We start from the raw sequence: 24,102 nt of genomic DNA, 5'->3' as shown, positions 1-24,102 counted from the left end.
TCCTCTCTTCCACACACATGCTATAAACTCTTCTTATTAATATAAGAATAATTGATTGTGTCCCCAAAACTTATCATAGAACTCATGTCAACTTCTTTCCGACCAAAAGAAACATGCACCTCCCCTTTAACTGATTAGATCTCTGTGATTCAGTGTATTATTTTTCACCCGCCAAAAATCATTTTCCCATTTAGTAAGTGAAACCAGGTGCTCAGACACTTCTTTAGGAAATGCTACTTATAAAACCTGTTGGTATATGTATATTGCCACTTATCTTCTTATTGAACATAAACTCACTTTTCTAGGTGGCAACTCTCAAGGCTGCTGCTTTCAGAGAGGCATTTCCAATCTGAAATTATATATGTTCCTTACACTGCTGCCCCTCTTCATGTAGCATGCTTGGTTTTACCAAAAACATTTTTAAAGGAGAAATTGTTTCTCCAACTTCTGAATCCCTTCCCAGGAGCCAGAGATCTAGAAAAGTGAAGTATGAAAAATATCATGAGCTGTTCCCCAATATTCCTTTTTCTTTTTCTTGGGAAGACAGCTGGACCTTGTCTTTCAACCTGTATTGCCACTTATTTGGGTGGCTACCTGACTGGATCTTAACCAGTTAATATAACCAGAAGTGATAGGGGCCACTGCCACACCTGGGGCATAAAAATGTCCCACCCACATTCTCCCAGGTTCCTTGTCCCTGGCATAGAATCGCTCATTGAGGTTGATGACACCACCTTGGCTTGGAACCTTGGATGACCCCATAGAAGAAAACTGCCCTTCTAATCTACGCCTGTCTAGCACTTACATGGTTCCTACATGTATTTTATATCTGTTTAATGTTGTGAACCTATCTTAATGAAAGCAGAAAACTATGGTAATGCAAACAAACATGATAGTAATTCGACTGGGGTAGTAACAGTAAAAAAATGTTAAGTGGTCAGGATCTATTTTGTAGATTTGGACAGAGGTAGGTAAATGAAAGTGCTGTTCACTGAGATGGGGAGCCCTTGGGGAGGAAAAGGTTTTAAAAGTTTGCATTTAGACTTATTAAGTTAGAGATATCTTTTGGATTTGCAAGTGATTTTAAGTTGGAAGCTCATATACAAGTCTGTCATTCAGATGAGCAGTCAGGGCTGAATATAGAAACGTGGGACTTATCAGCATGAATATGTTCAACTCCTTTAAGGAATTTTCACCATATATTGGATTTTAAATCTCATGAATTGCATTTTAAGCTTCCTGGTTTTAAACATTAATTTTTTACTAATTCTGTGGGTAGCATTTGAAGCTTACTTACAGTTACAGCACAGTAGTTAGTGTCTGGTCTTTAAATAAGTCCTGGCCGTGAGTTACCAACCTTGTGCCTGCAGATAGAATACCTGCTCTCTAACTTCAGTTTTCTTCTTTGTGTGATAGAAACCATGTTATCTATGTTATAGGATTATTCTAAGGATTAAAGGAGATGAAACATGTAAATGAGTTAACACAGTTCCTGGCAGAGAATAAGCATCTAATAAAGGAACATTGAATATTATTATTAGTAAATAATACAGAATGCTTTGTTAGCTCACAGAAGACTGGTGCTTTTGCCCACTATCTCTTATTGGTTAAAATCAATTTTTTCATAACTCATCTAGAAAAAGAAAAGAAATGAAACAGCTAAATAAAGTTGTCTTTTTTCGTCTTCATTTTCAGCCTACCCAAAACAAGTACATACTGTACAGAAAAATGGAATTAAACTACAGAGCAAACACTTCTAAGGAGCAGCATCTGCCTTGTAAATGAAGTCTATAAAAGGCTACCAAATGTCCCTTCACATTTTTATGATTGTTAGAGTATTACTAAACCTGGATGAAATTTTTTTAAACTCTTACATCAAGCACCCACACTGTCAATATCACAAATTATTTCCGTTTTTAACAAGATGGCTGCCATGTGCCTTTGCTTAAAAATTGCAAAGCCTTTATAGCAAGAAAACAAATAACCTGATTTTTAAAATGGGTTAATGAACTGAATAGACATTTATTAAAATAAGACATACCCATAGCCAACAAATCAATAATCTTCAGGGAAATACAAATCAAAACCAAAATAAGATATGACTTCACTCCAGTTTGAACGGTCATCAGAAAAACAAAAGACAAATATTGATAAGGGTATGAAGAAAAGGGGACTCTTGTGTGCTGTTGGGGGGAATGTAAATTAGTGCAGCTGCTTTGGAAAACAGTACGGAGGTTCCTCAGAAATTTAAAATAAAACTACCATATGTAATCCAGGAATTCCATGACTGGGTATATATCCAAAGGAAATGAAATCATTCTATTTGTGACACCCAAGATATGGAATTAACCTGCATGTCCATTAATGGAATTATGGATAGAGAAAATGTAGTATATATATATTATATTATGTTTATATATATGCAAATATGTTATATACACCACACTGAGTGGAATAGTATTCAACCATAAAGAAGACTGAAATTATGTCATTTGCAGAAAAATGGATAGAACTGGAGGATATCATGTGAAATAAAATAAACCAGAAACAGAAAGACAAGTACCACATGTTTTTTCTCATATGTGAAAATTCAAAAAGAACAAAACAAAAAGAAAAAGGAGGTTATTAGGGAAGGGGAAGAGGGCTGGAGGAGGGAGGTGGGAAAAGAGGGCAAGGGAGAGTTGTGGGGACAGTGAGTATGATCAAAGCACTCACGACACTTGTATCCATAGAAATGACACACCGAAATCCATTAATTCGTACAATTAATACGCATTTATAATGATAATTTTAAAATAAAATAAAATTTTTAATAAATTGAACACAGTTAAAGTTTATGTTTTCTGTCAATTTTTAAATTAACTAAAATTTTAAAGTTAATTCCATTTTAACAGAAATTACATATTTTTAAAGATACAATTCGGTAAAATGTATTTTCTAACTATTTGACTGTCATATTTTCTTGCTCATTGCTTTAAAAAAAAAAAAAAAAAAACAGCTTTAGTGGATGATAAGCAGTGAATGTGGATAGTGATTCCCAAGCTTCATGTGTTAAAGGCTTGCTCCCTTGGGTACCAGTATTGGGAGGTGCTGTGGGCCTTTAAAAGGTGGGGCCTAGGAATCAGTCCTTAAGTCATTGGGACCATGCCCTCAAACAAGATTATAAGACATGAGTCTCTTAGTAACTCTTCTACTTCCTTGCTTATTATGTGAGTGGTTTGCTGCAACACACACTTCCCAGCAATGCCATTTAGCACACTTATCAGAAGCCCTAAGCAGGGTGGTCACCCACCCTTGAACTGGAATCTTCAAAATGATAAGCTAAATAAACCTTTCACCTTTATAATTAATTTTCTCATACATTTTATTGTAGTAGCATGAAGTTAATACAACGGGGTAAAATTTATATGTCACAAAATTCATCCATTTTATATCTATAATCCAGTGATTCTTAGTAAATTTACAGTTATACAATGATCACCCCAACTGTTTTAGAATCAACCCAGAAAGAATCCTCAGGACCCTCTCAGCCAATCCCTCTTTTCACTCTTGCCCCAGAAAATCATCAGCCTGCTTGCTTGCTCTATAGATTCACCTTTTCTGAACATGTTATTGAAGTGATCTGTATAATATGTTGTCTTTTACATCTGTTGTTTTTCTTGTTTTGTTTCATTTTTGTTTTTTCTACTTAGGACCATATTTTTAAGGTTTATTTCATTCATGCTATAGCATGTATTGGTAGTCCTTTTATTTATAATGCTGAATGCTTTTCCATTGTGTGGATATATAACACATTTTGTGCACTTATCGTATGATGGACATCCAGTTTGTTTCCACTATTTTTGGCTATTTTTTCTACATTTGCATGGAAGTATTTGTGAACATAAGTTTTCATTTTTCTGGGCCCATACCTAGTAGTGAAACTGCTGGGGTGTCTGATAAACTTTTCTTCAAAGTTTAAATCATTTCTAATGATCTAGTCATTCTTTTAAAATTCATTCATTCACTTTTTAAAAAATATGTATTGAGCTTCGTCTAAAGCTAGGTACTATACAAGGTACTATATATACTCAACTTTTGATTATCTACTATAATTAGAATGAAAGGTAGTAGTCTGAACATTTAAAATTTCTTCATTATACATAAATCTAACGCAGTGCATAATTTCCAGTGTTTTCAGAAAAAAAAAATCTGTTATCTTAAAGTATCTATTCCAAATATATACTGAATGACTGTATGATTTGTATTCTTGGTAGCTAACAGGAATTCAATGATGAAAGATATTCAGCAGTTCAGGAAATGAGACAAGTATATAAAACCTTCAAATATTTCCAACATCCTTGTCATTTTCTAAAATATAATGTATCCAAATTCAAATTTCTGCTTCTGTCCTCTAAACTACTTTACATTTCTGTTTGTAAATGGTACATTTATATCTTTCATGCTTCATACACACTAATTATTGTGTTCAGTTACTTTTAATTTTAACCCTGTATTGGCTTCCTATGGTTGTTATGGCAAATTGCCACAAACCTGGAAGCCTAAAATAACAGAATGTATTCTGTCACATTTCTGGAGATCATAGTCAGAAATTAATATCACTGAGCTGAAAAATCAGGGTCATCATGGCCCTGCTCCCTCCAGAGTCTCTAGGGAGAACAAAATTGCTTGCCTCTTCCATCTTGTATAGGGTACCAGCAATCAATGCCCAGGTTTTGGCTACATCACTAACTCACTACAAAAATCTACCACACATGAATAATTAGCCCTCTAGATATTTCTTTCATTCCATATATCTCTTTGTAACTTATACCCATTTTGATTTTTATGTAACTCTCTTGGTGATTTTTTAATGTACAACTTACCCACCTTCCTACCTCTTCCTTTGCCTTCTTTCCCTCTTGCACATTAAACCTGTTCTTCCACCTGAAGAATATCTCTAGGAATTACTTTGAGGAATTGGTGGCAAACTTATTTGAAAATTTTTTTCTTCCTTGTTCTTTGAAGATATGTTCACTGAGTATACAATTCCAAAATGAATTTACTATTTCTTAGCTTTATTTTGCTATTTAGAAGTTATTTAATCAGACTTTTCCCTCTGGCTACTTTAAAGATCTTGACTTTGTCTTTGGTATTCTTCACCTCACTCTGATATTGTCTAAAAACATATTTCTTTCTTTCCTTTTGTTTACATCACCTGGAGTTTTTTGGAATTATTAAATCTTAGGGTTGGTGTCTTCCCTCAGTACTGAAAAATATTTACTACATCTTCAACTATTGCTTTTGTTTCATTCTCCCTCTTCTGTTGGTTTAGGATTCTGTATCTTGATCTTTCTAATTACCTCATATTTCCTAAACTTTCTTTCATTTTCCATGTCTTTTTTACCCTGTAGCTGGATTCTGGATAATTTTTTTAGATTTATCTTTGAGTTTACTAATTCTCTCTTAAACCTTAATTTTCTATTAATAATATCCTTTCACTTTTTAATTTCAATTAGTACTTAGTTTTACTTCTCAAAGTTCTTATTAATTTTGCAAAATATTTTGGACATTTTTAATAGTTCCTTGCTCTTCATACATATAGTCTCTTCTTTCTTCAAACACTTCAAATATATTACTTTACCTTTCATATTTGGTATTTCTAATATATGAAACTGTATTGGGTCTGTTTCCCCCACCTCCTTGGCTTGTGTTGTTTTGTATCCCTTGAGTTTTTTCTTTTTATTTTTGACCATGTGCCCATATTTTTAAAAAAAATTTTATCATGGGAAATTCTCTGAGCCCTGACAGCGATATCTGAAATTCTCAGAGTGGATATATGTTGCCTCTGTGGAGTGTTGAGGGGAGCTAGCAGCCCATAACTACTTCACACTGAATTCTTAGTCAAGGTGGTTTCTTAACCACTCAGGTAAATCGATGTCAGATTTCACTTTCTTGTAGGCAGATGTGAGATTAGGAAATGGCAGTACAGTTTTACTGATCTGTAAAGCTCTATCTGTCCAACATCTCTTCCATGCATACTTTTCTTTCCATCCTCCCACTGCCCACACTCCTGGTTCCAATCCTCACTAATGTAAACTGGAACCGCTGCTATGGTTTAGATGCATTTTGTCCCCCAGGGGTTCATGAGTTGGAAACTTTGTCCCTAGTGAGGTACTATTAAGAGGTTATCTCCAGAGGGATATAATTAGGTCAGGGGTGTTGGTACTAGAAGAGAGTAATGCTGGTCTCTCAGAGTGAGTTAGTTTCTGTGGAAGTAAGCTGTTATAAAAGGAGCAAGGCTACCCTCTAAGTTGCTCTGACTTCATATCTCGCCATGTATTCTCTCCCTCCTGTGTGGCACTCTCATCTTAATGCCATGAGCTATGTGTGACACAGCCACAGTGGCCCTTACCAGAACTAACAGAGCTGCCTGATCTTGGATTTCCAGTTTTCAAAATTGTGAGTTAAATAAACTTCTTTGTAAAGTACCCAGCCTCAAGTATTTTGTTTTGGCAACAGAAAATGGACTAAGGTGGTCATTTATTTGCCTCCTAATTTTCTCTTCTGCAAACTTAACACCCTCCTGTTTATATCTAGAGTACTGTCTCTACCCTTGACCTTTTTTATATATATCATTTTGCTCAATGCCCTTCCATGGCTTTTACTTTCTGTATTCATGGTCTCAACCCTGGCTGCCCATTAGGGTTAGAAATTTTCCAAAATTAAAAATGATTGTTTGTCTTATACCAATTAAATAGCAATTTTTGAGAGTGAGACTCTTACATTAATTTTTTAAGCTTTCTAGATAACTCTGACTCTGTTGTGTAGCCAGGATCTGACTCTGTTGTGCAACCAGGATTAAGAACTACTGGTCTGCCGGGGAATTTTTTTTTTTTTTAAAGAATTGTCTTACTCTAGCAATTAAGACCTCTTAAGACACTGGTGCTCAGTCCTGGCTGCCTATGGAAATACCCATGAACAAGTCTCCATGGTGAAATTCTGATTCACTTTGTCTGAGATGGAGCCCAGCTATTGGCATTTCTAATACTTCCCTAATACTTAAAACATGCAGTGTTGAGAACCACTTCCCTAGGATAATAGACTCACAGACTTATAGTGACCGGCTGCTAATGAGTGAAAAGAGCTAAGTGGGAACTGTGATGAGTTGGAGAGCACCCCCACTCCATAAGGAGTGTGATGCATATGTATGTGTATATGTAACATACAAGAAACCCTACTCAGCTCCTACTGATTGCACAGCATGGCCATCACTTTGCAACTCTTGCTCTACCATATAGGCAAATCTTACTCTTCTACTCAAACCTTAGGAGAATGTGAAAAGTGAACAAAGAATAAATATATACTCGTGTGTATGAGTGTGTGATGCATGTGGATGTGTATATGTGCATGCATGGATAGGGGTCTGTGTGTGTGTATGTAACCTGGAAGCATGAGTTTTACCTTACTATTTCCAATTTGGTGCTTTTACTCATGTTCTGTTCCTTCTGTGCAATGCCATTCTTCTTGCTCTGTATCTGTATAAATTATCACTATCCTCTAAAGGCCAACTAGTGTTTTCTCTGCCATGATATTGGAAACCTGGTGGGTGGAGGAGATGAGTGTTTTAGAAGGAGCATTTCCTTGCATGTCCCCTCCTGTCTTATGTGAGTCTCTCTCCATAGGGTTCTATTTTTCTTGCCCATACTTCTTTGGGAGTTAAACTTTATGTGGTTAAACTTTTTGGCATTTTTAGCTTCATAATTACCACTAGTGAGTAGATGGATATTTATTACATTATGGATGGATATTTATTAAGAAATTAATCATAAGTTATTTTTAAATTCTTTATATGTTAGAGTAGAATAGAAATGAGGAGATCTTAACATGGATTTTTTTTTCTAGACAAGACTACAAAACATTGAGATTGAAAAAGTATAATTACGAAAGGATAAATGAATAAGAGGTAAGGAAAATAATACAATATCTCAGAAGCATATCTGAGCTGAGGAAAGGTGAATTAGTAGGAATGTGTTAAGTGAAATGACAGTGAAAGCAACTATATTCATTCATTAACCTAAACTGTGTATGTGCAAAGTATTTATTTAAAAATATATTAGAATAATGTTTCCATTTCAAATGCAAAACTTACACTTGTAATTTGGTATATAAGCTACATTAAGTGAACTTAAACTATAGGATCAAGTGCAGAGAACCCAAGAACCATTCACTCGTTGAGTTATTCACACATTATACACAAATTTACATGAGGTAAGGAAGCTTCCATCCCCCAGGCCTATGTATGCCAGATTGTGAAGTATGCACAGACTGTGCAGCCAGACTTCCTGGTTTGAATCCAGGTCTGCCACTTACCACTGGGCACCCTGGGCAGTGTGGGCAAGTTACTCATGTTCTGTACACCTTAGTTTCTTCTATAAATAAAGAAGAAGAATGGTACCTATCTTGTGGAGTTGTGAGGATAAGATGATTTAATCTACCAGTGATTCTGAAGAAGTTCCTGATTTGTGTAAATTCTATACTATATAACTTTTAACTGTCGTTATTAATCTCTGTTTCTCTATAACTCAGTTTAACTTCTAAGAATGCTTAGCAACATCAGAGGACATGAATTGGTCTCAATTGGCATATGGTCATATTGGCATTGTCTGAAAAGAATATTCTTGCATCCATTTCTTGGTGGTCATCTCAAGTATTGGTGTCTACTGCGCTAAGTTCCTGTCTGCCCACAGACTGCACTGTCCATATTAGTGTGCACTGCAGGGGTCTCTCAGCTTGATACAGCACTACTATGTCATGGTGGCTGTGTCTGGTAACTACTTTATCATACTCAAGGGGCTCAGAAAATTTGATTGCGCTCCAATACCTGTGGACCTCAGAAAACAGCAAGCTTGCTTTCAGCCTTTCCTGACCCAGCTTATTTATTTTCTTCAATTGTTCTATACCCTAATGGCCACAGGAGAGCCTGGAAAGCTGCTGCCTCTCTGGGTTCTAGAAGAAAAGGCACAGGTCAGGGACACTCTCCCATCACACTGGCTGTCCTCCACCCTGTTCTTCATGGTTTTCAGCACTGGATCTCCACTCAGATGTATCTATAGTCTCTCCAACTTGCCTCTCCAGCCCACTAATTGTTTTTTAGTTTGTTTGTTTTGTTTTGTTTATACTTTTTGTGGGGGAGTGGTTTAGGGAGTAAGAGAGTGTTGAGAAAGCCCTACTTGATGGTATTCTCCAAAACTATTCTTTAGACCTCAGTCTCAGCATTTTAATAGAGAAAACAAGAATTGTTTGTCTTCTCCGTGCATGTCTATTTAAAAACTTACCTGCAGGGACTATATGCTATCCTTATTTTCATTGATTAGGAGTAGCAGAGGAAAGGATTTGCAAAGTAGGAAGTACCAGGAGAGGAAGAATGTTAAACACATTGATTAATACTTCAAATATTATCCTTTTACACATGTGTATCAATATGACTTCTTCAGAGACTCCTGCCTCAGAGAGCTCCCAGATTATTGCAGTACAACATAATAAATGAAAACCCAAAAGAGGAAGCAACTAATTCTGCCAGGAAATGTTAGGCAATGCTTCACCGAAGAAGTGAGGATAATTGAAAAAGAGATTCCAGTAGACACGCTATTCCTAGTTCCTGAGCCACATATGGTTGCAAGAGAAAACAGTGAACTAATCTGAATGTGAACCTGTGTTCAGGGAGTTCAAAAAGGACTTGACCAAAACTGGAAATAGTTTTATCTTCACGTTTCTGCATGTAACATGAAGTCAAGGTGAACAGTGGTATGCTTGGTTCCTGATGTCAGTGGCCTCTTGCTATCCCAGCCCTGCCTGAATTCTAGAAACTTTGGTCTCCTCTCATGCTCAGGACTGCTCCTCTGGAATGCCAAACTTAAAGCCATGTTCAAAGCTTCAACTGTTGTGGACTGAATCCTTGTTTTGAATACCAGCCTCCAGCAATTGTGAAATGGGTGAGGTTTCTCTATAGCAGGCTCTGCTTCGTCACTCTTGTATATTGTTCACCTTCCTCCTGGTATGAGCCTTGTTGTCTTGCCCTAGGTGCTCAGACCCTTTTTGTTGGATATTTCCCCCCCAATTTTTAGCCTCCCTATACATTCTTCACATTTCAAAATCTTACTCTCTTGACCTTCCTCTTTAAGCATCTAAACTTGCTTTCTCTTCACCATGTACTAAATACATTAATCACAAAAGAATACAAGACATGCACATACTGGTACTTGTAGATTACATCACACCAAAGTATAAATTTTTGCTAATATCTTAGTGTGTTATTTCCCCAGGGACTTTTACATTTTAAAAGAAGTTTCTTTTTTTTTTTTTTTTTTTTTTTTTTTTTCTACTATCACAAAATAAAACTCAAAAAGGGAAATTTCACTTATTCATCCTACTATATTATATCATGTTTAGTACAAAACAACTGAATAAAGCACTTCACTAAAACTGCACTCCAAGGACAGTACAGAAAGGCTCCAACCTTAAGAATTTCAGATATTTTAATAGTAATAAATGAAACTTGGCAGACAATGGATTTTCCTTCTTATGTCTAAAATCATAGCACAGGGGAGACCACCTTTCTCTTGACTCTATGGTTTAGGGTTCTTGAGGATGGAGTTTCCTGTTCCCATTATTCATACTTGAACCCCAGTACCTTGTACAGAGCTTGTATGGCCAACAGAATGCTCAGTCATTCATCAGATGAATTCCTGACTTTAGACAAAGATATGCTTGTCCTGAGGCCAAAAACTCTAGGTAATAGATTTTACTGTTGTTCTGAATTTTTATACTTAAAATAATACTCTGTAAAAACAATACCAATTAAATGGACCCTAGAACCATAAACAGTTGTTCCAGATCATTTTGAAAACCAAATGGGTCTGCCTGGCATCCTTCCTAAATGTAAATGGTATTCAAGTAAAGAAAAAAATCCCTTAACAACGTCTGACTTCATGAATTTGAGAACCTGATTTATAGAGGAAAGCACATAGTCAGAGGCATTTATTATGTATCTGTTCTGTAATGCAACAAACACATTAAGCCACTAATTTCTTCCTTTTATTTAAATGGTTAAAATTATACCTTGTTTAACAATTCACAAATCTAAAATGTACTCATATATACATTAACTTTTAGGTTTAAATAACTGTCAGAATATTGAAAGTATAAAAAGGTAGAAAACTTGGAATGAGTACTAAAGAAACTGTATCCAAAAAAAAAGAAAAAATAATTCTGTAATTCTATTCTTCAAATGCAAACTTCTTTCTAAAATATGTATGGACTTTTTCCTTATAGAAGTAGTATTATAAATTAATATACACAATAGTAAATCTTTGAGTAAACTGCTCATTTAGAAAATGTGCTGCAGATTCCAGTTTTAAGAAAAATAACTATTTCCATGAAATAGGGTCTAAAACAGAAAAGAACCTTTCTAAAACCTTTTAAACACTTACCTTATTTTAAGATGTTACATGGGAAATTTAATTACCAGTGCCTCTCTAATTTTCATAAACATGAATATATTATGTAGTTAGGAAAGAAAAGTGTTTTTGTGCCAACCAGTATACTTGTTTAATTCTCTCAGAAAAGATCATTATCAGACATACTCCTTGTGGCAAAAACAGCTTCTCTGACTGATCCCCTACTTAGCACTTCATTCCCTTCTCCTCCAGGTTGAACTAGGTTCAGGAAAACTCAGCACCAGCAATCCACAGACCTGTCAATTTTTACTAAGGAGGTACTTGTGGCTTCATACTCAGGGTGTATCTTCACCTTGGAGAAGCTCCTTCTGCCAGCTCCCTCCAGACATCTAAGAAGGACATCTATACTTCCTCCCCCTTTTTGGGCTTCATTATGTTTAGCAGCTTTTCCATCATCTCTATGATTTTAGGGATTTTGGTTTCTTTCTCTTCTGAGAGGTGCTGTTTGTTTGCACTTGTGTCTCTGATTCTCCTTGCTGCTCTTGGATAACTCCCAGGGTGAGAAATGATAATCTGTTCCCCCAGTTCCAGCTGTAAGTCACAGGAAGAAATGATGAGGATTTCAACTGTCTCAGAAAGAAAAAACATATTTAGTTGATAATTAACCCTTGGTACAGGGATTGATCATTGATGTGAAGGTAGCTGGGTTGACTGTGGCTTGGGTGACTGAACTAAAGGTGTCATTTGACAAGATTATAATACAGTCCCGAAAAGAAAAATTCAGTGATGGACTTGGATTCCTTTATACACAAACACAAATTTTACTTTAAATCATATCTGTAACTCCATGTTATAATAATAACTGCCATTTATTGAGTACCGAGTATGTTGTTTACATTTGTGACAAACTTGACATGTGATGTTATTGCAGTAAGAATCTCTTACTCTTTTCATATAAATAATGAGTCTTCCTTTGGAACCTAATGTGATTAGCTCTTAATATCTTTAGAATATAACAAAAGACTGAAGTAACAATACTTGAGGCTGCACTTTTTTCTTTTATATCATAAAAGGGACTAAGTAGAATAATACAGATTTGTTTCATTTGAAAAATGTAGAAGAGATGAGATACATAATTAATGCTGTTTATAAAATGAAAAAATGCAACATATGTAGCAACAAGAACACATTACTTTGAGCAGGTCTTCACTGAACAGACATTCCATATTGTGTTCATCCTTTTCCATAGTCACTGCCATGACAATCTGGTGTGCTTAGCAGTCACTGCTGAGTAAGGGGACTGGCTCTTCCTTGAGGTCTCTGTGTCAGCCAAGAAACACAGCAGCCTCAGTTGAGTCCAGAAACAGACTTCATACAGAAAATGTACAGAGCTGCAGCACTGTTCTTCTCTTTGGAGGAATTTCTTATTAATCACTCTGTCAATTTCTGTTTTAACATTCCTTAAATCAGATACAAGTTTTGGAGTGGGATTTTCTCTTCAAATTAAGATTCTTTCCCATATGATTGAAGGCCTTGTCACTTCCAGACATGACAAAATGTCCACAGCTGAACATGAAAACCTATTATTAAGAATTGAAATCCATTTTGATGAAAGGCATCTAATAATTCAGGACCATGGTTAATTTTGCATTTAAAGAAAAAACCATGATTTCTCATATCATTCCATAGTCCTGTCCTACCATACTTTAAAAAATATAACTGACTTTATTCAGCTAGGGTGAAACCATCATTCGTTCATTCATTTTAAGTCATATTTTGAGGGCCTGTCAACCCATGGAGTCAAAGGTTTCTCTGACGTCTAGGGTTTTCAGACTAATTATGAGAGGACAGCATACAAGTAAATATGAAATAATAGAAAAGGACACATTCATGAAATCATCAGTAGTAAATGAATGTTAGTGCAGGAGTGAGTCAGAGTGAAATGGAATTTCTCAGGGATGACTACAAGTAACAATAAATTTAAAGTAAGTGAAGGAGGCAGTGAACAAGGATGATAGAGAGGAGGGAAGTGTATTCTAGACACAAGAATTGTAGGCAAAAAGTGAGGACAGAAAATAGAAGAGAGAGAGAGAGAATAGCAACAATGGAAATACTTGAATGTTGGATGGGGCAATGTAATTTCAATGTAAACGTTTCTGGTTACTTTACATTTCAGAGAAGGAATAGATAAGGATTATCATGTTGGGGAGAATATTGTTAGTACACACAAGGCCCTGGATTTAATCCCCAGCACCACCACCACTCCCCAGCCCACCCCCCTGCCAAAAAAAAAAAAGAAGAGAGGGAGAGAATTACTGTACTCACTTTTTGGAAACTAAATTGGCAGAGGAAAGTCTTAGACTCAGTAATGTTCCCAAAGTTTGAGGTGATGACATTGTACTATGAAAATGGAGATAGCAAGCAAGCCTCAAATTATTTGTAAAAGAATAATTGGCCAGATAAGTAATAATTTTATTGGTATGACAAGTTTGGAATCAGCTTTCTTATATTCAAAAATGATTCTGGAAAGTTTGGGAGAGTAATGACATGGTGATTCTAGAGTTTGATTCTTAGTCCTTTTTGATGGGGTGACAGTTTAATTTTTTAAGAATTACAGATGAGTTGTCATTGGAGATGCCAAGTGATCACCTTTTATAGTCCTCTCTTTATATAAGGAGTAAAATACTTTTTTATGGTAGGGGGATAAAAAGATTAGATTCATAGGGGAGTGATCTAAATTTAGAGTTGATTTAGTTTAATAACTTTTTTGACTATGTGTCAGGCACTGGAATAGATGAGGCTACTATAAGAGTGTACAGAATCATGACCTCTGCCCTTGTGGAATCTACAACATAGCAGGAGTCAAATAGGACAAACAGTGAAAGTAGGTTAGTTCCAAAAATGCGATGAACATGGAAGAAACAGAAAAGGGACCTTGGTAAAGAGATTTGGAATGCCTACATTTGCAAAATAAGAGGCAAAGCAAGAATTCTGCAAACAAAAAATTTTAATGTTATAAGGAGAACCAAATGTCTTGAAGCACCAAAAAATTGTAAACAGTTTTAAATGTCCAATAGTACAAGAATTACTTTATATAGAATTTGAACTATTATATAACCATTTTTAAAAGGCATATCTATGTGCAGTCATGTGGATGTGTCTATTATGTGTGTACTAAAAATGCAAAGTGCAGAATGACTATTGATATTCATAAAATAAGGAAGGTATATGTAAAAATACATTCACAAATACATGTGTTTGCAAAGGGGCTGTAGTTGAGTGGTAGAGCTCTTGTTTAGCGTGCATGAGGCCCTGGGTGGTTCAATCCCTAGCACTGCACAAACAAAACAAAACAACAAAATGTGTATACATACACACACACACACACACACACACACACACACACACACACACACACACATATATACGTATGTGTGTGTGTGTGTGTGTGTGTGTGTGTGTTTGCATATTCATGGAAAGAGATCAGAAAGCTTACTCAGCAAACACCTGATGGTGGTAGTTACACATAAAGAGTGGGATCAAGATAGTGGGGGACAGGGCCTTTCAGTGCTTACTTCATCTTATAAGGGCAGTTCTCAGGAAAGCTAGCAAGCAGTTTCGAATATCCCCTACTTGTCAGTTAGAGGAAAATCATATTAAAATCCAAAAGAAACCCAAATGATTACTCAATTGAAATTTATAGTCCCAATCACCACACTTGGCAAGGAAAAACTTTATTACAGAAAGTGGAAAGACATAGTAATGAGTTGGAGAAGGAAAGAGTTTAGTTCCATAGAGCATCCCAAGTCTGAGAGCAAGTAATTACATACATTGTGATGTTATAAAATTATGTGGGATGGTGGCTTCTGCTTAAGTAACATCCCATGGGTGGAGCAGACCAATTTGTCTTAATTAAGACACTTCATGCCCTACCAATTTGGTCTATGGCTTCCTGACCAGAGTTACAGAGAAAGAACACTCACTGGCAAGTTAGACAACAAAATAAAAATTCCTGTGCACAATATCCAGGGACACTGGAGATAAGAAAAACAACCTGGGAGCCCAAGCTTTTAGCATTGGGGAGATTTTGAAAGAAATAATGTGAGACCTATTGGGCAGAAAGATTTGTTGGGTGTGGTTTCCTCTGAGTGACCGTCAGGATGTAATGAGTGGAAGATTTAATTGGAGAAAAGGTCACTTAGGTTATGTTCATGAGACAGTGTTTGGAAACCAAGCAGGGGTCATTTCTAAGAAAGCAAAGTCTGATTATTGGTGTCAGAATAGGAGAGAACATACTAAGCATGAGAATGGTAGAGCACTTTCATCTAGAAGAAGGTGTAGCAAAGTTGTAAGGAAGCCCAGGAAGTAGAGAGAGAGAGACATAGCCAATGTTCTATGGTAAAATGTGCAGGGAGCCATCCCTGTTTAGCAGAATCAGGCTTGGCTGAGCCATGGGATACAGCTGTCTGACTCCCAGTAACTGGCAGTCATGACAGACTATTTTAGACAGCCAGGGAGTAGGTGGCCCTGTACAGAGGTGGCTCACCCCCCCCCCCCGAGGATATGCTAATTTCTCTAAGCAAATGGCTTCCCTAACTCCATCCCATCCCAGTCCTCACAGAAGAAGCCCCTCCTAGTCTTGGCCCCTTTACTTGTGAGACTATAAATAAATAGGTGAATGTGGGGCTTCTCCATCTTGTTGGAGGCCGGATTTGGTATGGCCCAATCTGTCACACCCCCTTCCAATTGAAAAGAGTATTGGCTCTTGTGTTTATTTATTAGATATATTTATTAGTAATTATTTGATTGCCAGCTCTGTTCTCCAACAGAAACTTTTCCCCTCATCTACATGGGACATGGAAAAGCCCCCAGAGAAATGATCTATGAAGTCACCTGTAAACAGTAAATTGTTAAAACCTTTCTTGTCAGTAATGATTGCCAGGATATAGAGTGTTATGGTTTAGATATTAGGTGTTCCCCAAAAGCTTATGTGTAGGGCAATGCAAGAAATTTTCGAGGTAAAGTGATTTTGTTATGAGAGTTTTTAACATAATCAGTACATTAATCCCCTGATAGGAATTCACTGCTATAGGGTGGCTGCTATAGGCAGATAGGGTGTGGCTAGAGGAGGTGGGTCATTGAGCCTGCCTTTGGGGTTTATATTTTGTCTGTGGTGAGAAGAATGTGTGTGTGTCTCTCTCTCTGCTTCTTAGTTCTATGTCCAGAGCTGCTTTCTCCCCACACACCCTTCCACTATGATGTTCTGCCTCATTCTGGGCCCAGAGCCACCAAGTCAGTCATCTATGAACTGAGACCCCTGAAACCATGAGCCCCAGAATAAACTTTTCCTCCTCTAAAATTGTTCCTGTCAGTTATTTTGGTCACAGCAGTGAAAAAGCTGACTAAAACTAAAAGACAACATGGAAGATACCAAATACATAAAGAAGGAATTGTGATGTAGGAATAGGATCACAGGCTTCAGGACAGAAGTTGAATGTAAAAACACAGATCTGTCAAAATGAGGCAAGGAACAGGATCCAGAGCACTAATAGATATTGAATTTACAATGACAGACATCTCTCCCTCTGCTATTAAAAGGAAATATGAGAATATGGACATGTAGATGTCATAAAACCCTGATAGGCACAAATTAGAATTTTATTTTTCTGTAACTTAATTTCTGCATGATAAAAGTCTGAAGAAATTCAAGATTCTCTATCTTCTATTTTCCTGGTCCCCATTTCTTATTAGCCAGGACACTACCAAGGAATCCCTTGCTTCTCCCTGTCTGCTAGCAGCTCTGTGCTCCTTCCATGGCATTCACAGAAACCTTGCTTCCTCTCTTAAATCCACCGTCCCTCAGGAATCTGCCAAGGCCTCCCCAATACTGTCTGCCTAGTGACATACACTCTGACCTTCATTCTCTGTGGTCTTGCTTCTCTCCAGGATTCTAACCCACAGCCCCTAGCCCCTCGGACTCTCAGGGCTCTGTTCTCCTCAACCCTTCAACATCAGTCCTTGTGTTTCTGTCTAGAGGTAGAGTAGCAATGCAGTGTGAGAGGGTGCATGCTACACTCACAGGGCATTTGTTTACATACTGGGGCCTCTCTGAAGGCCTCACAATTTCTGCAAGGATTTTAGCTTCTGTAGACAAGATCTACCCGTTTTGTGATGGAGGTCAGGGAGCTTCTTTCCTGGGCCCAGGCCTTCCCTGAAGCAATGAACATGAAGCAGCGTAGCATCTTGAATTTTTATTAAAATATCTAGGAAGGGTTATTGTCAAAAAGATTAAAAATAACAAATGCTGGCAAAGATGTACAGAAAAAGGAACTCTTGCACTCTGTCGGTGGGTATGTAAATCAGTCCAGCCATTTTGGAAGACAGAACAGAGATATTTCAAAAAATTAAAAATAGAATTACCATATGATCCAGCAATTTCACTACTGGGTATCTATCCAAAGAAAATCAATATTTCAAATAAACACCCACACTTCCATGTTTATTCACAGTTTCCAAGATATGGAATCAACCTACATGTCCATCTGCTAATGAATGGATAAAGAAAACATGGTACGCATGCACTGTGGAATACTATTCAGCCATAAAAAGGAGGAGATTAGATCATTAAGTTAAATGAAATAAGGCAAGCACAGAAAGATAAATATCATTATGATTTAACTCGTGGAATATGAAAAAGTTGATCTCCTAGAATTTAAGAGTGGGATTGTGATAGCAGAGGGGAAAAGGGGGAATGGGGAAAGGATGATCAGTGGGTACTGCCTTACAGTTAGATGTAAGAAGATCCAGAATGGTATTGTACAGTAAGGTGACTGTAGGTAACAGTTATATACTATATAGCTCAAAAGTTAGACAAAACAATTTTGAATGTTTTCACCATGAAAAAAGACAGATGTTTGTACAGATAGATATGTATAGCCTAATTTAAACACTACCAATGTGTACATTTATTGACATATCACCGGTTTCTGATTCATATGTATGATTTATATATTTTTATGTGTGAGTTAAAATTAAAATCAAATAGGTAAATAAAATACCACAAATTCAAAAGATGGAGAAGTAGATATGAGAGTGTACTATATACTTTCAGGGTGCTAGACATTTCTTCATTCCTCATACAGACTTTTGAAATGTGGATATTATCATCCTATTTTATAGATGAAGAAACAGGCTATGTGGGGTGATGTAAAAAAGACCTGCTTGTCATACTGAGCATACTGCTAATCAGTGACTGGGCCACTTCTTTCTGAATTGTACTTCTCACTCCCTCTGAAACCAAGGCTTAAGGGCAGAATGCAGGATAAACCACATTCAGAGAAAGCCACTGGGAATAGTTTCAATCCTGGTCACCTCCAAGTAAATGATGGTAGGAGGGTTTTAAGAACTTTAAAGAATAAAAATATCAAGAAAATATTTTTTTATTGGAAAACGTAGAATTAAAGAGAAGCACTAGTAGTAGCTTAAACGAAGAGCAGGGGCAAGAAAAAAGTTGAAAAATTGGTGGCTGAGCCTACTGACTGCATTATATTTGATGCAGCATGACAAACCATTTGAGAAGCAAAAATAGCACATTCGAAAAGAAACCAAAACCAATCATTGACATCAGACATATAGAAGTAAGTAAAGAGTTTATGTTCCTAAAAAGCATAATAGAGAAGTCAGTGAGGGTGGTAGCTTAATATACGATAATAAATTAAAACCTTGTATTTTTTAGTATGGGACACGTCAGTGAATTTGTAAGTGAAGAGGTATTTTGAAATAAAGAAATAAAGATGGAAATTAGCAGAGTAAAGAAAAATGAAGTTTGAAACTATAGTGTGGGAGGAAACATAGTTCTTTTATAATATTTGCCATCTCTTATCCAATGAGTTTGAACCCTGTATAACAAGAGACTAAAGAATGTCCATGAATCCATGGGCAGAAGGTACCAACTCTCTTTTTCCTCTTTATGTATAGGAAGAAAAAAAAATCAGAAGAAAAAATACAACTTTGTAATGATGTGATTTCAGATGCAGACTCAGCCTACTCTGTGACCTTAAATGAAGGAATAGTTATATTCATATGACCACTCAGCACAGGATCTGGAACATAACAGGAGGTCTATAAATGTGACTTGCCTTTCCAACACCTTCATTTATTCAACAGATATTTATAGAGCTGCTAACTTGTTCCACAGTTGTTTTGGTCAGGATAAGCTACATTATGCTGCAAAAATGAACACACCCCATACCTAATCCCAAATCTCTGTTGCTTAAACACAAGTATCTTCACTCACCTTCTTCATCTGTTGTATGTTTAGGGCAGCTCTCCAATATGGCAATCCAGTCTACCTCACTCTTTTGACCTAATCATCTAACACAAGATCTCTGCAAGGTTTGCCACAGTGGGGGAAAAAAAAAAAAAAAAAAAAAACTATCCAGAACTGCTGTTCAATGTTTCCAGCTGAAAGTGATGCATGTCAATCAGCTAATCCATTAGTCAGAACTAGTTCTTTGGCTGGGACCTACTATAAGGGGGTGGAGATAGAGTCTTCTCTGTGTCCATAAACAAAGAACTAGATATTGGTCAACAAAAGTAATGTCTACCACTACTCAACTGGGCACTGGTTGCTTAATAGTTAACAAAACAGTTATCCTTTATCCTTCCCCCGTGGAGCTCTCAACCCAGAGAGCATGCTCCTGGTACACTAATATCAATGAAGAGCCAGGTTTCTGCCCAAGCCAGACAAGGAACTAGATCAAAGAGATTGCATTCAATATGTATAAAGTTACATAGGAAAATAGGAAAGGACAACAGTTTAGGATAAGTGGCAAGTATGGAGAACTTAGAAATCCTCAATAAATATTTACTGAATGAATGTTAAGTGAGGAATAAAAAGAAATTTAGCTCTTAGAAACGAAATGGGAAAGCAACAGAGAGAGACAGATATAGGAAGAAAAAACACATGGAAACAGTTTATGCTTTTCAAATGTTCTGAATAATATTTGGGAATAAAAGCTGTTCTTGCTGTATCTGCTTGCTTCCAGTAAGCCTGAAATATTTCCGTGCTGGTCTCTTCTGCCATGGTGGGGGTGCTGAGGAAAGAATTCCCAGCCAGACTGTTTCATTCTTATCTAGTCAAGAGTTTGGAGATTGTTAGGAAGCTTGGACCCTGACCCATCTGCTTGAATGTTCTGTGATAAGGCAAGTTTGCTTGATTGGCAGTTGTCAAATATAGAGGGGTCGAAGGAACAGAGGGATGATGCTACTATGAATACTGAAAATGTAATAGAGTTAAGCAAAAAGCCTATGAATCCAATTTAATGATATGATGTTAGAGAGGGGAGATTTCTTAAAAACTGCAAAAGTGATTAAAATAAAAATGTTTATTAAAGAAAAAACAAATGGAAAAAAGACATTTATAACAATTCCTAGAGATAAACCCTTTTAACCTTTTAGTATACTTAATCCCAAACTTTTCTAGGCACACTTACAAAGGTGGATCATATGATACGTACTACTTTGTCATCTCTCTTTTAGTTGAAAGTGTTTCTTGTATATTTTTCCATGTCAAAAAATACACTAATGGCCGGGTGCACTGGTGCATACCTGTAATCCCAGTGGCTCAGGAGACTGAGGCAGGGGATACAGCATTCAAAGCCAGCCTCAGCAAGCAATTTAGTGAAGCCCTAAACAGCTCAGCGAGACCCTGTCTCTAAATAGAAGTATAAAAAGGACTGGGGATGTGGCTCAGTTTTTAAGCTCCCCTGGGTTCAATCCCTAGGTACAAAAAAAAAAAAAAAGTGTGTGTGTGTGTGTATTCAAAAAAATTTTCAATACTGTTTTTAATGACTGCATGGTATTGTACCATGTATGTCTATATATAAACTTATCATCCCATTAGATTGTTTACATATAGTTGCTATGATAAACAATGCTGTTGTGACTACTCTACCTGGATTTCTATGCACATATTTGCCTTATAGGCTAACTTTTCTAAAAGGTAATTATTGAGGCAATTGTTATGTACACTTTAAGGCTTATAATATACATTATCAAATTGCCCTTTAAAAGATAGTTTCAACTTACAATCCTACCAGCAGTGGATAAGAACAGAAGTGTTTAGAAGCCCATAAATTTACAACTACCGTTCCAGAGATTTAGGTGTGTTATTAAATGTATGTTTCATCTTAACAGCTGTTAGCAGAGAAGGGCACTCAATATTATCTTTAAATCCTCTGTCTTATATTTAATGCTTTCACTAAAATCATGTGTATGAAACTCTCACATTAGATTTCTTAGAAAGGAATTTAAGACAGATTCACATATTCTGCTCAATGGGCTTATTAATATCATGGGCACCAGGGTAAGATCCATGGATATACCATTAGATATCTAGAATGAGTTGCTTGCTTGACAAAATACATTGAGTTCTGTCATTGAATATCATCCATGTCTTGTTCTATGACTGTGGCTAACGTTTACGCACACCTTTAGTGACTGAATATTGAGCAATTTCCCACTTCTAAAAAAAACTGCTGAGAAATTTTCAACTAAATTGGCTATATTAAGCTCGAAGAGACACAGATAAAATAATGAAGTGTGTTCTTATAATATGCAGTCGACTAATTTTGATGTAAACAGACTTTAAAGTACATGTCATGGGAAGGACTTTTAGAACTATTGTTCTTTTCCGACTCTTACATTTCAGGAAGCAGTTTTGTTCCAACTCCCCTCCCGTGCATTCTTGACATCAGAGTGGTGATGCTACCTTTTCAAATAACTGGCCTCTTTCCACCACCTGTCATCTGGAATTCAGTCTAAGTGGTCTGCGTGAAGGACTTTGTGAAACGTCTGATGCCATCACTGGAAATCTTTTCCCCAGCTATAAAAATCTGTTTACTGCTCATGATCTCTAGTAACCACTTACTGTGTTGCTTTTTTTAGTGATCTTTAAAATACTTGTTTTCAACAAGATCCAGAACTTAGAATTATTAGGTCATATCTCCCAAAATAATTACTATTTCAATATTAAATTCCTTTGCTTCCATTTTTACCAGTCCCATCAAGTGCACGACTGGTTAAAACCTTCCCAAACTGTCATAGGTTGATGATGTTTCAGTCTAATGCACTTTCCCCAAGCAGTACTTTGTTTAAATAAAGTAATGGAGAATGTATGGTATTATGAGAGACTTTATAAGGACTTTAGAATAGAATGTCTCTTTTTCTGAGGGATAATTTGGGGGAAGAAAAAAACCTCACCTTATATTCAGTCATATATTATGATTTAAACAAAAAGGGATTCACACAAATCTCTTTTGTGTTCTTATGCAAAGTGACTATTGAATATAAAAGCTTTTGTCCATCTATAAGAAATAACTAAAGAATACAGCAGGATTGTAATGCATTTATCTTGTAGAGAAACATTGAAAATAGAGGTTCATAAAGCCTGCTTCTTTGAAAATACTCACATTGGAATCTTTTAAGAACTGCAGCCTCTCTACCCAGTAAACCTCCTCCCAACCCCAGACTGCATCAACTTTCATGTTAACACAAACACACACACACACACACACACACACACACACACACACACACACACACACACACACACCAGCAGGAAATATTTAGAATATTTAGATGGTCTCTTGGGGATCCCTAACCAAAATTTTTAGAACTCAAAATGAAAAATTTAGCAAACTGAGTGGCTAGATTTCCCTACAGTGTTACTCCTTCTTTAAGATACATTATGCTATATTGTTTCCATTCTTTCATCTAAGTATTTCCAAGAGAATCAGACTAGAAGAACATTTTATAGATAGGTGGCAGCTATTTGATTGATATAGTTGAAGATAGCATATGGTATATTCTTTCCTCTCAAACTGTTCTGAGTCTTTGTTCTTGCCCATAGCAGTAGTATATATGAGAACTATCCAAAAACTTCCCAATGGTACATGTATGTAATGCACATCATCGTAAAAAGCAATGAACATTTTGCCATTGCATTCTTTATTATTTGAAGTAAATCAAACTGAGAGATGTAGAGCTTAAAATAAATCATTATAGAACTCTAATTCTATAAAATCTTAAAATTTCATAAGATTATAAATGCCATTTTAAAATGTTAATTAGAAGATGCATTTGTTTTAATTCATGATACTGAAAATATTGACTGAATTGTGAATTAACACATTTAGGGGTACAGATGTCATTTTTCATGAGATTTCCTGAATGATATAATTTTCATATTTCATATAGCAGTTTGATCAATTTACGGATTTATTTTACATAATTAGTTGGTAAACGAGAAATTCAATTGCTGATATATAACTTTCTGTAATATAAAAATAAGTTAAAATTCTGAATTATAAATAAAAAAACAAATATTTTGAAGACATCTGGTCTACATCTGTCCAAAATAAGATAATTTAAAACAGTGTAATTAAATGCAAGAAATACAGAAATATTCACACCTTAGAATGTTAAAAAAACAAAACTCTATTTTAATGTGATTTTTTTTTCAACTGGAGCTAATTTTTTAATTTCAGTATCCTTTCACCTCTCAGTCTGTCTTTAGAAAGAAAAAACAAATCAAACAACAAAAATAATCCAAAGTTTCTACTAAATAGAAGTATTATTTTTATTACTATTCTTTTATATGTCA

General features: G+C 36.1%; 1 protein-coding gene across 15 annotated transcripts in view; it reads left to right on the top strand.

Annotated features, from left to right (window-relative positions):
* GTDC1 (glycosyltransferase like domain containing 1) overlaps positions 1-24,102 on the top strand; it is a 536,746-nt gene that overhangs the window by 432,252 nt on the left and 80,392 nt on the right. The gene's annotated exons all lie outside the window — the stretch shown is intronic.

Source organism: Sciurus vulgaris (assembly GCF_902686455.1).
Source record: "Sciurus vulgaris genome assembly, chromosome: 3".
Lineage (NCBI taxonomy): Eukaryota > Metazoa > Chordata > Mammalia > Rodentia > Sciuridae > Sciurus > Sciurus vulgaris.
This window is presented reverse-complemented; position numbering and strand designations above follow the sequence as displayed.